General features: G+C 40.8%; 1 pseudogene; it reads left to right on the forward strand.

Annotated features, from left to right (window-relative positions):
* The first annotated feature begins 3,591 nt into the window (after positions 1-3,591).
* On the forward strand, positions 3,592-10,358 carry LOC129138193 (HIG1 domain family member 1A, mitochondrial-like; annotated as a pseudogene).
* Positions 10,359-13,148: the final 2,790 nt, after the last annotated feature.

Raw genomic sequence — 13,148 nt, forward strand, 5'->3', positions numbered from 1 at the left:
TTCTTTATTTCCCCATAATGCTTATCCCAATAGCTGGCATTCAGTAAGGATTCAGTACAGGCTCAAAGCTCACACCCTCTTGATTTTATAGACTTTACAGAGTGCTTCACATACTCAAAGCATGGACCATAGACCAGTAGCTTCAGCATCCATCAACTTGGTAGAAATGCAGAATTTCAGCCTCCACCCCAGATCTACTGAGTGAGAATCTCTGAGGTGGAGCCCAGCAGTCTGTGTTATAACAAGATCTCTGGGTAATTTTATGAGCAGTAACGTTTGAAAACCACTGACGTATATGATCCCTTTCAACTTTTGGGAGATGAATTGATTGGAGAAAGTAGAGCCAAAAAAAATAGGACAGCGGCCAGGTGCGGTGGCTCACACCTGTAATCCCAGCACTTTGGGAGACTGAGGCCAGCGGATCACGAGGTCAGGAGATCGAGACCATCCTGGCTAACACAGTGAAACCCTGTCTCTACTAAAAATACAAAAACTTAGCTGGACGTGGTGGGACGTGCCTGTAGTCCCAACTACTTGAGAGCCTGAGGCAGGAGAATTGCTTGAACCTGGGAGGCAGAGATTGCAGTGAGCCGAGATCGCGCCGCTGTACTATAGCCTGGGTGTCAGAGCGAGACTCTATCTCAAAAAAAAAAAAAAAAAAAGACAGCAACAGGCAACAGGAATGGAATCTACCCCCAACAAACATGTCTCCTACCATGTGCATGGCATGGGTGTGCCAGGTTAGGCTTCAGGTGCCCTACCCTATTACTAGGACTCAAACCCCAAGTTCAACATTGGTTGCCTTGGACAAACTATCTCCTTCAGCTTCTGTTTTCTCATCACCGAATGAAAACAACCTTAGTACTTACCAATTCACAATGGCTAAATAAATTATGATATAGCCATACAAAGGAATACTATGCAACCTTAAAAATAAGTAAGCTTATATCCACTGTTACAAAAAGATGCTCAATTTCTATTTTTATATAATGCAAGATTCTGAGGAGTAAATTGTGTATATTTATGTGTGTGTGTGTTGGGTGAAAAATAAAGGACTCCAAAAATGTTTTAAATAAAGATCTCATTACATATATACATATATTATACATTATACACAAATACTGCAAATATATCACATATATGTGTGTTCCACATATACATTACATATGAGAATGAAGTTAAAGGAATCATGGCAGGCATGGTGGCTCATGCCTATAATCCCAGACTTTGGGAGGCTGAGGTGAGAGAAGCATTTGAGCCCAGGAGTTCAAGACCAGCCTGGGCAACATAGTGAGACCTCATCTCTACAGAAAAATCAAAAAATTAACCAGGCATGGTGGTGTGTGCCTGTAGTTCTAGCTACTCAGGAGACTGAGGTGGGAGGATCACTTGAGCCTGGGAGGTTGAGGCTGCAGTGAGCTGTGATTGCACCACCGCACTCCAGTTTAAGTGACAGGGTCAAAACACACACACGCACACACACACAGAAAGAAAAAGGAATCACTAACATTCACATGAACACATTGCATGTGTGTTATTTGTGTGAATGCATGTACAGGTATAAGGATTCTCCACTTTTAACCTCATATATGACGCAGCCACAGAGCACTGACAATATCCTGAGCTCTGGGCAAGGTGCTGGAAATATCAGTGAAAGTAAGAAAATCACAATCTTGTCTAAGAGGAACTTAACGTTCTAACTAGGAAGGCAGCCAACGAAGAAGCAAATAAATAATAGGATAATTACAGATCGTGATTAATGTTATGAAAGAAATCATCTAGATGGTATGACTGCAACTTGGAGGGTTCATTAGGTAGAGGACAGAGAGGCTTTCCAGGAGGAGGTAATGTTTCAGCAAAGATTGAAGCAAGAAAATCAGCCAGTGATTGGCAGTGCTGGGGAAACGGCATTCCAAGTGGAGGGAGCAGCACGGACAAAGGCTCGGAGATGGGAAGGAAGTTATCTTGCTAAGGGAAAAAAGCAGGTCAGTGGAATAGGAGCCTGGGAAGAGGCTGGGGCAGTGTAGTGAGTTTGGCTAAGGAAGCACACCGTGTGAGCCTTGAGAACTGCTAAGCATTGGCCTTTTTTTTTTTTTTTTAACAGAATCTTGCTCTGTTTCCCAGGCTGGAGTGCAGTGGCATGATCTCGGCTCACTGAAACCTCCACCTCCTGGGTTCAAGCAATTCTCCTGACTCAGCCTCCCGAGTAGCTAGCATTAGGGGCCCGCCACCATGCCCAGCTAATTTTTTCATTTTTAGTAGAGATGGGGTTTCACCATTTTGGCCAGTCTGATCTTGAACTTTTGACCTCAAGTGATCTGCCCACCTCAGCCTCCCAAAATGCCAGGATTACAAGCGTGAGTCACTGCACCCGGCCTAAGTATTGGCTTTTATTCTAAGAGGAAGGAGCACCCAGCAAAGGGTTTATCCAGCGGACTGACACCATCTGATTTATGTTTCTAAAAGATTCCCAGGTTGCTGAGTGGGCAAAGTCTTGCGGGAAAGTGTGAAGGAAAAAGGACATTGCAGAAATCCAGGTGAAATATGGTACAGCTGTCAGGGTGGCAGCCATGGAGTTAGAGCAAAGTGGGCAAGCTTGGGAATTACATGGGCGATAAAGCCAGATTTTTTAATTTGAGACAGAGTCTTGCTCTGTCACCCAGGCTGGAGTGCAGTGGCATGATCTTGGCTCACTGCAACCTCCACCTCCCAAATTCAAGCAAATCTCATGCCTCAGCCTCTTGAGCAGCTGGAATTACAGGCACGCACCACTACGCCTGGCTGATTTTTATAATTTTAGTAGAGACGGGGTTTCACCATGTTGCCCAGGTTGGTCTCGAACTCCTGGCCTCAAATGATCTGCCTGCCTTGGCCTCCCAAAGTGCTGGGATTACAGGAGTGAGCCACCGTGCCCAGCCCTAAAACCAGAATTTGACAATGAAATGGAAGGTAAAGTATTGGTCTCGGAGTCCTTTGGCTGTGAGTTGCTCCTAGACTGTTCTTACCTGGGACAAATGGAACAACTCTGCCCTGCCCCCATCCCTCTCATTCTCCAGCAGGATGGCCTGGGCACTTGCTCATGGCTGCAGCAGAGGAGCAAACCCCACTGCAAAAGAACAAGCTTTTTCTCAAGCTTCTGCTTGAGTCACAGCTGCCGACATCCCATTGGCCAAAGCAAATCACACAGATGATATCGGAACCAAAGGGCAAGGAAATAGGCTCCATCTCTTGATGAGAGGAGCTGCAGAGGCTCCTGACTAAGCACAAGGACACAGGAAGGGCTGAGGAATGAGGAGACAGTGCTTTTCAAAGAACTCAAAGAACTAGAAGCTCTCTACCAACAGCCAGGGGCAGGAGACCACTGAGGTTAGCACAGTTGTGGAATGTTGAAAATGATAAGTGCCTATCACTATCAGTGACATCAGTCAGTTTAGGATTTGTCAATAAAGTGGTAAGTGCTAGGCCATGAAATGCCCCAGGGCCCTAGGATATGCCAAAATTAGGGATTCTCTGCTCTTTGGACAGTTTGTGTTATCACAACAAAACAAACTGCAAGTCAGCCTGAGAGTGTGGCAAGTGCTTTCTTTTTTTTTGAGACAAGTCTTGCTCCGTCGCCCAGGCTGGAGTACAGTGGCTCCATCTCGGCTCACTGCAAGCTCCACCTCCTGGGTCCATGCCATTCTCCTGCCTCAGCCTCCCGAGTAGCTGGGACTACAGGCGCCCGCCACTGCGCCCGGCTAATTTTTTGTATTTTTAGTAGAAACGGGGTTTCCCCATGTTCCCCAGGATGGTCTCGATCTCCTGACCTCGTGATCCCCCCGCCTCGGCCTCCCAAAGTGCTGGGATTACAAGCTTGAGCCACCATGCCCGGCCGGCAAGTGCTTTCATTTTCTCTTTAGCTGCCCTCAAATGCAATGAGAAGTGCTTCCCATTACTTAATTTCTTGGTGCCTCCCCTGGTTGGGATTTTTCTGGGCCCCAAGCTGGTATGCTGCACCAGGAAGACCATAGGAATTTCCCTAGAGAAACAAAATTCCTGCTACTGTTTCCACACAAACCATTCGTACAGTTAGATGGGGGAGGGGGGCGATGTGCTGGTGCTGGTGATGATGTGTTTCCACTCTATTTGGTTTTATGGGTTTGTTCGTTTGCTTCTCGTAAGCTGTAGGGCCCTTGATGACATCAGTCATCATTTTTAACTTTACTTGGGACATGAAGGGATAAGCCTCTCCCTAATTTCTAGAAACATAAATAGCAAGGAAACAGAATATTAAACAAACAAGGGCTTTAGCAGAAGGTCTGCAGATGTTGCGAGGTTCTCTCTATCACTGCGGATCTGTGGCCTGTCCCCGGGATGGGGCAAAAAGACTTGGGGCACCTTACTCAAGTGCAGCAAACAAAAGCCAAGGTCTGGCAACCCCATCTGCTTCCCTCAAGAAGGAAATATTGTGAAATAGTAATGTCATGGCCCCTGGTAATGCAGATTCCCACGGGTCTCTGACTTAACCAACATGTCCTTTTACACATAAACTTGGAATTGTGATGGAGGCGGGGTAGACAGCTGGACACACTGTCAATGTTGGCACGTGGTACAAATGAAAAGGTACCATCTGTGCTACTGCTGAAAGATGATGATGCATAGATGTGACTTTTTAAATGTTCCATCTGGATATAATTAAATTGCCTCCTTAAAATAAAAAATATCCATATTTGATATGTATCCTTTATTGTAATGATCTCCATATATCCTTCATTATTTTTATAGAATTCACTTCATGAGAAGTCTGACATGAAATATTAAAACCTAAAAACAAAGGTCTCTGGGGAGATGACTGTGGTGTTATTGTTTCTCTGGCTGACTTGTTCTTGATTTTCTTATGATTTCAAAAACAATTACAATATGCAGAATTCCATAATACCCTCCTGAAAAAATACCTTTACTGGAAAACTGGATAAACAGGTAGAAAGAGAAAGTCTGTTATCTACGCATGGGAGGAAGACAGGATGTGAATTTGCCAGAATATCCAGTTGCCTACATTTCTAAACCAAGAAAAGCTGCAATTAATTTTCTTCCCTAAAAACCATGTTGGTTCCAAAGAACGTTCTGAGAATAATAATAAGGGTAATTATAATCACAACTTGAATTCAGAGTGACTTGCTTCTGAAGCATTAAAAGCATAAGAGAGAACAAAATACATGGAGGGGACTCTAACAGGCCTCTCTCCAGTACAATTATAGATTTCAAATCTGTTGTTACCTTACCATGGCAACCTTCATACTTAATTTCACAAATGTTGAACTTCTGTCATCCTATTTCTTTGGGGGAGTCCTCCAACTACTGCGTTCACTGAATTCATGTCATGTCATTGCCTTTGATACTTAACATTCCTCCAAGAACATGCTGTGAGCTCACATCCCCAGACCAAAAACAACAGCGAAGACTAGGAAGAATTCGGCTGTGCCCTTGGCAATAGCACTTAGTTGTGTTCTTTCTGGCTGATGAGAACCAACAACAGAACATAACTCCAAAAATTAAGTGTCAAGTTTAAAAGCAAAACTTTGGCCTTCAATATTAATAAATAATCATTAAATATCTACTGCGTGTTGAAAGATACAGGAAATACAAAGGTTAAAATAAGCCATATTGTTCCATCTCACGACATTTACAATATAGAAGGAGAATTAGATCCAAATCACTATAAAGCAGTTCCCAATGTGTGATATCCCCAAACCAGCAGCATCACCTGGGATCCTGTGAGAAATGCAGATTCTCAGACTCCACCCTGCCAGACCTTGTAAATCAGGGTCTCTGGGAGTGGGGCACAGCAATCTGTGTTTTCAAAATTCATCCAGGTGATTCTGACACTCTCCAAATTTTGAGAATCACTGCTGTGAAGCAATAGAACACAAATGCCATAAGACAGACACAAAATGCTTGAAGTAAAGGGAAAATAACATCCATTTTAGAAAGAGGACTTCCTGGAATGACAATATTTCCATGCAGCTTTGTGAGTTTGCTAAGAAATTGAAATGTAGGAAGTGGATGGAGTAATAGAACATTCTGGATGAGTGAAACATGAGCCAAGCAACAGAGTTAAGAAAGTAGAAGGCAAATTGAAGGGTCTAGACTGACTGGCATGTAAGGAGACAGAGATCAAGGTCAGAAGATAGGTTGGGATCTCAAGAGCCAGGCTGAGGAGGGAGTTATCTAGCTCAGTGGACAATCATATGTTATTCAGGTCTTCAATTAGAGGAGCAACAAGATTAGAGCAGGATTCTTGGAAGTTTCATCTCAAGGTTTCCATAGAGTAACCTGGAAAAGAGGAGGATACACAAGGGTGGGGGAACAACTGAGTTGACAGTTGCAATAGTTTGGGTAGGTAATAATGGAAGTCCCTACTAGGGAGTTTGCAGAGGAAATATAAAAATGAGGAAAGTAATTGGAGATGTTTCAAAGGACTACATTAGTAGGGTTTAGTAACTGATTCAATATTAAAAGGGAAAGAATGGGAAAATCAACACCTTCATTAGAAACAAATTAGTCATGTCATAAACCAAAGAAGAAGGAGATTAGGAGGAATTGGTTGTGGGGAGATTTGTTTAGGACACAGTTGATGGTCTGTGGTATGGTGTATACCACAGCTAGAATATAGGCATAGAGTTTATAATAATAATAACTGTAAAATTTGGCCACATAGGCCATGACTGGTTCTAAGCTAGATACATGACCTGTATGTATCTTGTAAACCTTATACTGACTTTACGAGCAAGGCATTATTATACTCTTTTTTTTTTTTCTTTAAGAGACAGGGTCTTGCTCTGTCTCCCAGGATGGAGTGCAGTGGCACAATCATAGCTCACTATAACCTCAAACTCCTGGGCTCAAGCAATCCACCCACCTCAGCCTCCTTGAGTAGCTAGGACTACAGGCCTGTGCTACCATGCCCAGCTAATCTTTTCATTTTTTGTAGAGATGAGGTCTCGCTATGTTGCCCACACTGGTCTCTAATTGCTGGCCTCAAGCGATCTTTGCAACTCAGCCTCTCAAAATGCTAGGATTACAGGCATGAGCCACAATACCCAGGCTGATACCTATTTGTATTAGTTAAATTCGATTCTGTTGCATAAAATAAGAAGTTCAAAGGAAGAATGGCTTAAACACACAGGGCTTATTCTACTACATAAAAGAAATCTGGAGGTTGGCAAGTTTCTTCTAATGCCCTGCTTCAGCATCCTCCACTGGTGAATTTCATCCTCAAGGGTACTTCATGATTCAAGATTGCTGCTAAAGTGCCAGCCATCAGGGATATGACAGCTGTGAATATGGGAACGGGGGCTTGTTGAGAGACGGAATATAAAAGAATAAGAGGTTGAAATAAAGAACCTTGGAGAATGAGCACAAGGAACGGCCTGGAAAATGCACAGAAAAGAGGCAGAGAGGAAACTTCCGGCACTATGTCCACAAAAGGCAGGGAAACACAAAGCTTCAGAATGGAAAAAAAGGTTGGTAAGTGGTGTCTAATGGTAAAGTCCATGGCAACTGAAAAATACATATTGGACTGAAGAATGTGAGGTCCTTGGTGACCTTTAAAAGAAGAGCATCATTCACGTTTTCTATGGCAGTGGATCTCAGAGTTAAGGAAATGTTAGGTAGTAAAGTAGTGAAGCATTGATTCCTCTTCTGTGAAGTTTTGTGATAGAAGGAAAGAAATAAATGGTGGTAAGGCTTGAGTTTAGCAGTATTGAGGTAATGTTTTCATAGATTAGAAAACCTGAATACACTTTCCCTTTATGATGTCAAGTCTCTCCTGAGACTAGATTTAAATCACTTGAGTGTGTGGGCTGGGACAGCCAAGTGCTTCTTCCATAATCAGCAGCTCCAATCCAGTATCTCCCGGGGAAAGTGAACCAAGTGTTGGCTGATATTATATCATAATAAAGGGCTGACATTACACTTTTTGAAGGCTGTCTGGTAAGCTTAATTAATTCGTTTTTGTTTTTCCCTCCCAAAGCTGGATGGAAACTCATGCAACTCTGGCTTGAGTTCTTGAAGAAAAATTATATTGCAAAAGTGAAGATGTTTCATGGCCTTCTGCACTCCCCCAAGGGCAGCAAAGGCTCTCTGGCTGCTTTGCAAAGCTGCAGAATCTGAAATGTCAGGGCCGTGGATCCATTTCAGCAAAAATAAATATCAGATTACAGTACATTGTTTTTGCAGCTGACTGAGGCTTTGGTGTAGTGGATATTTCATTCTGCAGTTGCAAATTAAGAGAGAAGTTGCTGGCAGGGCAAAGTATGGTGTTTGCATCATTTCTTTATGAAGCCATTTTCTCCCCTCAAGCGGTATATTCCCAGAGGATTTTTTTTCCCACTCCACAAATGCTTAGTGCTTTTGCAGTGCTCAGCATGCATGACTTGCTTTGAAAGCTGTTAAAAATAAAGACAGATAGTTGGACCAGTTCTCTTGGTACCTTTCATTCTTTTCTCCGTAAATTTTTGCCCCCTCCCTCCCACCCTCTACCTTAGGTCCCTCCCTGGAAACCCTTGTACTACAAAATTATGATAGAATGGCAGATACTGAAACCATAGCATGCCTTGCATTTCTAATTTTCTAACCTGAAACTAGTGAGCCATAACACCCTGGAAGCTTAAAGCTGCCGGAGGCAAATCCAACTCTTCTGACTTTAGAATAGCAACACATCTTTTACCATTTTAGCTATTTTAAGGTAGATTTTCATACACACGCATGCTTATTGAAATTAAATGCATTTTATTTTTATCCTTTTTTTTTTCCTTCTGGAGAGATAGCAGACTTGGGGGCACTTGTTTTCTACCTCTTAGAGAATAAATTTGAATACCTAACATAGGTATTAAGCTACCTAACAGTAAGTTTTCTACATATATTGATTAAAACCAGTCCAGAAATAGACCCACACAAATATAGTCAACTTATCTTTGACAAAGATTCAAAGACAATTCAGCAGAGAAAGGATCTTCAACAAATGGTCCTATTACACCTTTCACAAAAATTAACTCAAAATGGATCATAGACCTAAATGTAAAGTGTAAAACTATAAAAATTCTACAAGAAAACCTAGGAGAAAATCTATATGATGTGGATTAGAAGATGAGTTTTTAGATATAATGCCAAAAGCACATCTATGAGAGAAAAAAAAAAGTTATGTCAGATTTTGTTAAAATTAAAAACTTATCTGCAAAAGACACTGTTAAAAAAATGAAAGAATGGAAGAAAAGAATTGCAAACACTTATCTGACAAAGGATTTATATCCAAAATATAACAAAGAATTCCTAAAACTCAATAATAAGAAAAAAATTGGAAACTATAAAGATTGGAGAAGCCATTTGGATTTTAAGAGTTTTTCTCGCTCTCAGAAGATTCTTCAAGCAATCACTGTGTCAACCAACACAGATGTTTTTCTTTCTTCATATAATGAAGATCAGGAATCCAAACCTACTTGAAAAGCTGAAGAGACACCATTAATTCCACTGGAATAGCAGGTTTTGCAGCAATTGTTGCACATGGATTAACAAATTAAAGATCAGGGGAAATATTAAAATGTCCCTTCACCTGATCCACATGTGTATGGCAGCCCAAGGCTTTGTAGTGGGAGCAATGACTCCTGGTACGGGCTATTCCCTATATTGGGAATTCTGGGCAAAACCTAAGCCTTAGAAGAAGAAGAGATGCTGTCTTGGTCTTGTTGGAGGAGCTTGCATTAGTTACACATTTCACTATTGAGGTTACATGTTTATGTTGAAAATAAATTGAATATATTCAGACAATAACGTGGTATTTTGAATACTGGCTGCCTTTCTTGCAGGCTTGATTTGCTTGGTGACCAAATTACCCATGACTGGTTCACTAACTAGGTCACTCAGGCGAGTCAAGTTAACACAAAAGAAACACGTCACCCAAATGGACTTGATGATGTTAAAATGTCCACCTTTTAAAAACGTTAAGATGAAATCAATTCTAAAGAAGACAGTAGGCCAACCTTGAAGTGCTCCCTGTTTGCTGCAGATTATTGCATGCTTTAATGTTATGTAGGAGTCCTATCTATCCTACTTAACTCTTTTTTGCCTGTCTTGTGGACTGGTTGGCTCTTTTGGAACTCTTTCAAAAAAGTGCATGGAGTATAACTTGTAAAGCCTCCCACAACTGAAATTGTGTATGTGTGTGTTTAAACCAAACCTAGGCTGGGCAAAGTGGCTCACACCTGTAATCCCAGCACTTTGGGAGGCCGAGGTAGGCGGATCACTTGAGGCCAGGAGTTTGAGACCAGCCTAGCCAACATGGCGATACCCCATCTCTAATAAAATTACAAAAATTAGCCGGATGTGGTGCTGCATGCCTGTAATCCCAACTATTCTGGAGGCTGGGGCATGAGAATTGCTTGAACCCGGGAGGAGGAGGTAGCAGTGAGCTGAGATCATGCCACTGCACTCCAGCCTGGGTGACAGAGCGAGACTTTGTCTCAAAAAATAAATAAATAAATAAATAAATAATAAACTAAACTTAGAAAGCTTACAACAGAGCTACATAGTAGTGGTATTTATTTCAGAATCACAATTATTTCTTTTTTCTTTCTTTTTTTTTTTTTTGAGATGGAGTTTTGCTCGTTGCTTAGGTTGGAGTGCAATGGCATGATCTGGGATCACTGTACTTCCACCTCTCGGGTTCAAGTGATTCTCCTGTCTCAGCCTCCCAAGTAGCTAGGATTATAGGCATGTGCCACCATACCCAGCTAATTTTGTACTTTTAGTAGAGGCAGGGTTTCACCATGTTGGTCAGGCTGGTCTTGAACTCCTGAACTCAAGTGATCCATCTGGCTCAGCCTCCCAAAGTGCTGGGATTACAGGCATGAGCCACCACGCCTGGCCTCAGAATCACAATTCTAAACATAAGAATAGCTTAATTATGGATTCCAGTTGAGCTCTTTTATAATTGCAGAATTGTATTTTTGCTGCTATTGTATTAGAATAATTTTTAAATGCCATCTTGAAAGAGAAATATGTATTTTAGGCACTAATGCAAAGATAAATGAAGAACACTTTAAATGTGTGCATTATGTTTATTTTCTCCATAAGAATCATAAACATTAAACTAAACAAATTACCTATAATGGTAATTTAGACATACACAGGGAGGAGATGGCCATCTCCAAGCCAAAGAGAGAGGCCTCAGAAGAAACCAACCTGCCAACACCTTGATCTTATGCTTCCAAGCTTCCAGAATTGTGAGAAAATTAATTTCTGTTGTAAGCCACAGAGTCAATGGTACTCTGCTATGGCAGCCACAGCAAACTAATACAGCCCTTTGCCTACCTGAATTTTGGAAGTATTGGGAGGAACCCAGTTGACATTTAGATGAAGTATAGAAATACATTTTTACACAAGTTTAATAAAATTGCTATCATTTATGGTGTACTTATTCAAAATTACAGTGTGGTAGCTATTTATATTCCAAGGTATATAGCAAACATATTTAATCTTTAGGTTAAAAATAAAGTGTGGTGTGGAGGAAAATACCAAATTACAAGTTTTTGTGATCACCCTCTCCATTTCTTCCTAAGGGTAAAAGAAATAGTATTTGTTTGGTTTGTTTATCAGGGTATCGTTGTGGAAGGAGAGAAGACTTGAAGAATTGAGAAGGTGCAATTAATCTTCATGAGAACAAAAAGAGAAAAGACAGGAGAAACAGAAGAGCTAGCACAACTGGAAACTTTGGAGAGTACGTGAGAGAGAAAAGATTCAGGAAGAGCTATTAGGAGTGGAATATTTCGGGGGGATGGTATATAAGAAGGGTTATTAGAAAGGTATGCCATGTAGAATCCATTGTGCTGTTGCCTCTTCCTTCCATGAAAAATTGTTACAAGATTTCCACGTTATTTTCTAAGGCTTTAGATTTATATTGCTTTTTCTGACATTACAAAATGTTGAAAAGTTGTAAAATGAAAACAGGGAGCTTAAGACAGCTCAGTCCATTTAGTATTTTTCTCTTAAAATTTTCCACAATGTGAAACACAAAGTAAAATGCTGTAAGGGCAATGATTAAGCAAAGAATAAAGTTCACTTTTTCTTCCATTTGATTTCTCTAGCTTTCAAGTGTCTGCTACTTAGTCCATCTGTTGTTCTATTATGTTGTGTTTGGCAAACAGATGCAGGAGAAGAACACTATTGCCTTTTCTGTTTTATATAACCCTAGAGATACAAACATAATTTTAGTTGAGTTTTCTTTTGTAGAGAAAAATTGCAAAGGACTAAAATACACCAAAAAAAATTACTGTATGTTTTAAATGAAAATATAGGCATTGTCTAATATACCCTTCCAGGTTACCTGATTCTTTGGAGTCTCTATACCTTTTATTTTATTTGAGTTCTTTACAATTCTGCAACTGAAAAATGCAAATGATTCAGAATTATGCAATCAACACTAATTTCAGAACATTTTCATCACTCCAAAAGAAACCTCATCTCCATTAACAGTCACCCTCCTTTCCACCTTCCTCTCAGCCTTTCTCAACCACTGATCTACTTTCTGCCTCTGTGGATTTGCCTATTCTGGACACAACTCATATAAATGGAATTATACAACATATGGCCTTTTGTGTCTGGCTCTTCTGAGGCAGCATAATGTTTTCCAGGCTCATCCATACTATAGCATGAATGAACACTCATCCATTTTTATGGCTTAGGGCTGAGTGGTGTTCCATTGTGTGGACATACCACCTTTTGTTTGTCCATTTATCAGTTGATGAACATTTGTGTTTCTTCCACATTTCAGCTATTACAAATAATGCTGCTATGAAAAAAAAAGAAATGCAAATGATGCTCCACATTCGATTTTTCTAAGGCACCCATGGCTTCTTTATCACATTCAGATAGTTTTTACTTGTTTTCAGCTCTTGGTTAGATTATTTAAGAGTCTTGAGTTGGTTTTTAAAGTCAAAAGAAACACTTTTTCCTTTCCCTACATGTTCATAAAATTGAAAGACCATAGCATTGGGATTGAATTGAACCTCCACAAATATACAAGTGAATCTGGGAGGTTCAGTTGATTCCCCCCTACCCAAACAAGTCATTTTGGCACCAATTATGGACATTCAAATTCATTTTGACATTTATGG

The sequence above is a fragment of the Pan troglodytes genome, chromosome 21, assembly GCF_028858775.2.
Source record: "Pan troglodytes isolate AG18354 chromosome 21, NHGRI_mPanTro3-v2.0_pri, whole genome shotgun sequence".
In the NCBI taxonomy this organism is placed as follows: domain Eukaryota; kingdom Metazoa; phylum Chordata; class Mammalia; order Primates; family Hominidae; genus Pan; species Pan troglodytes.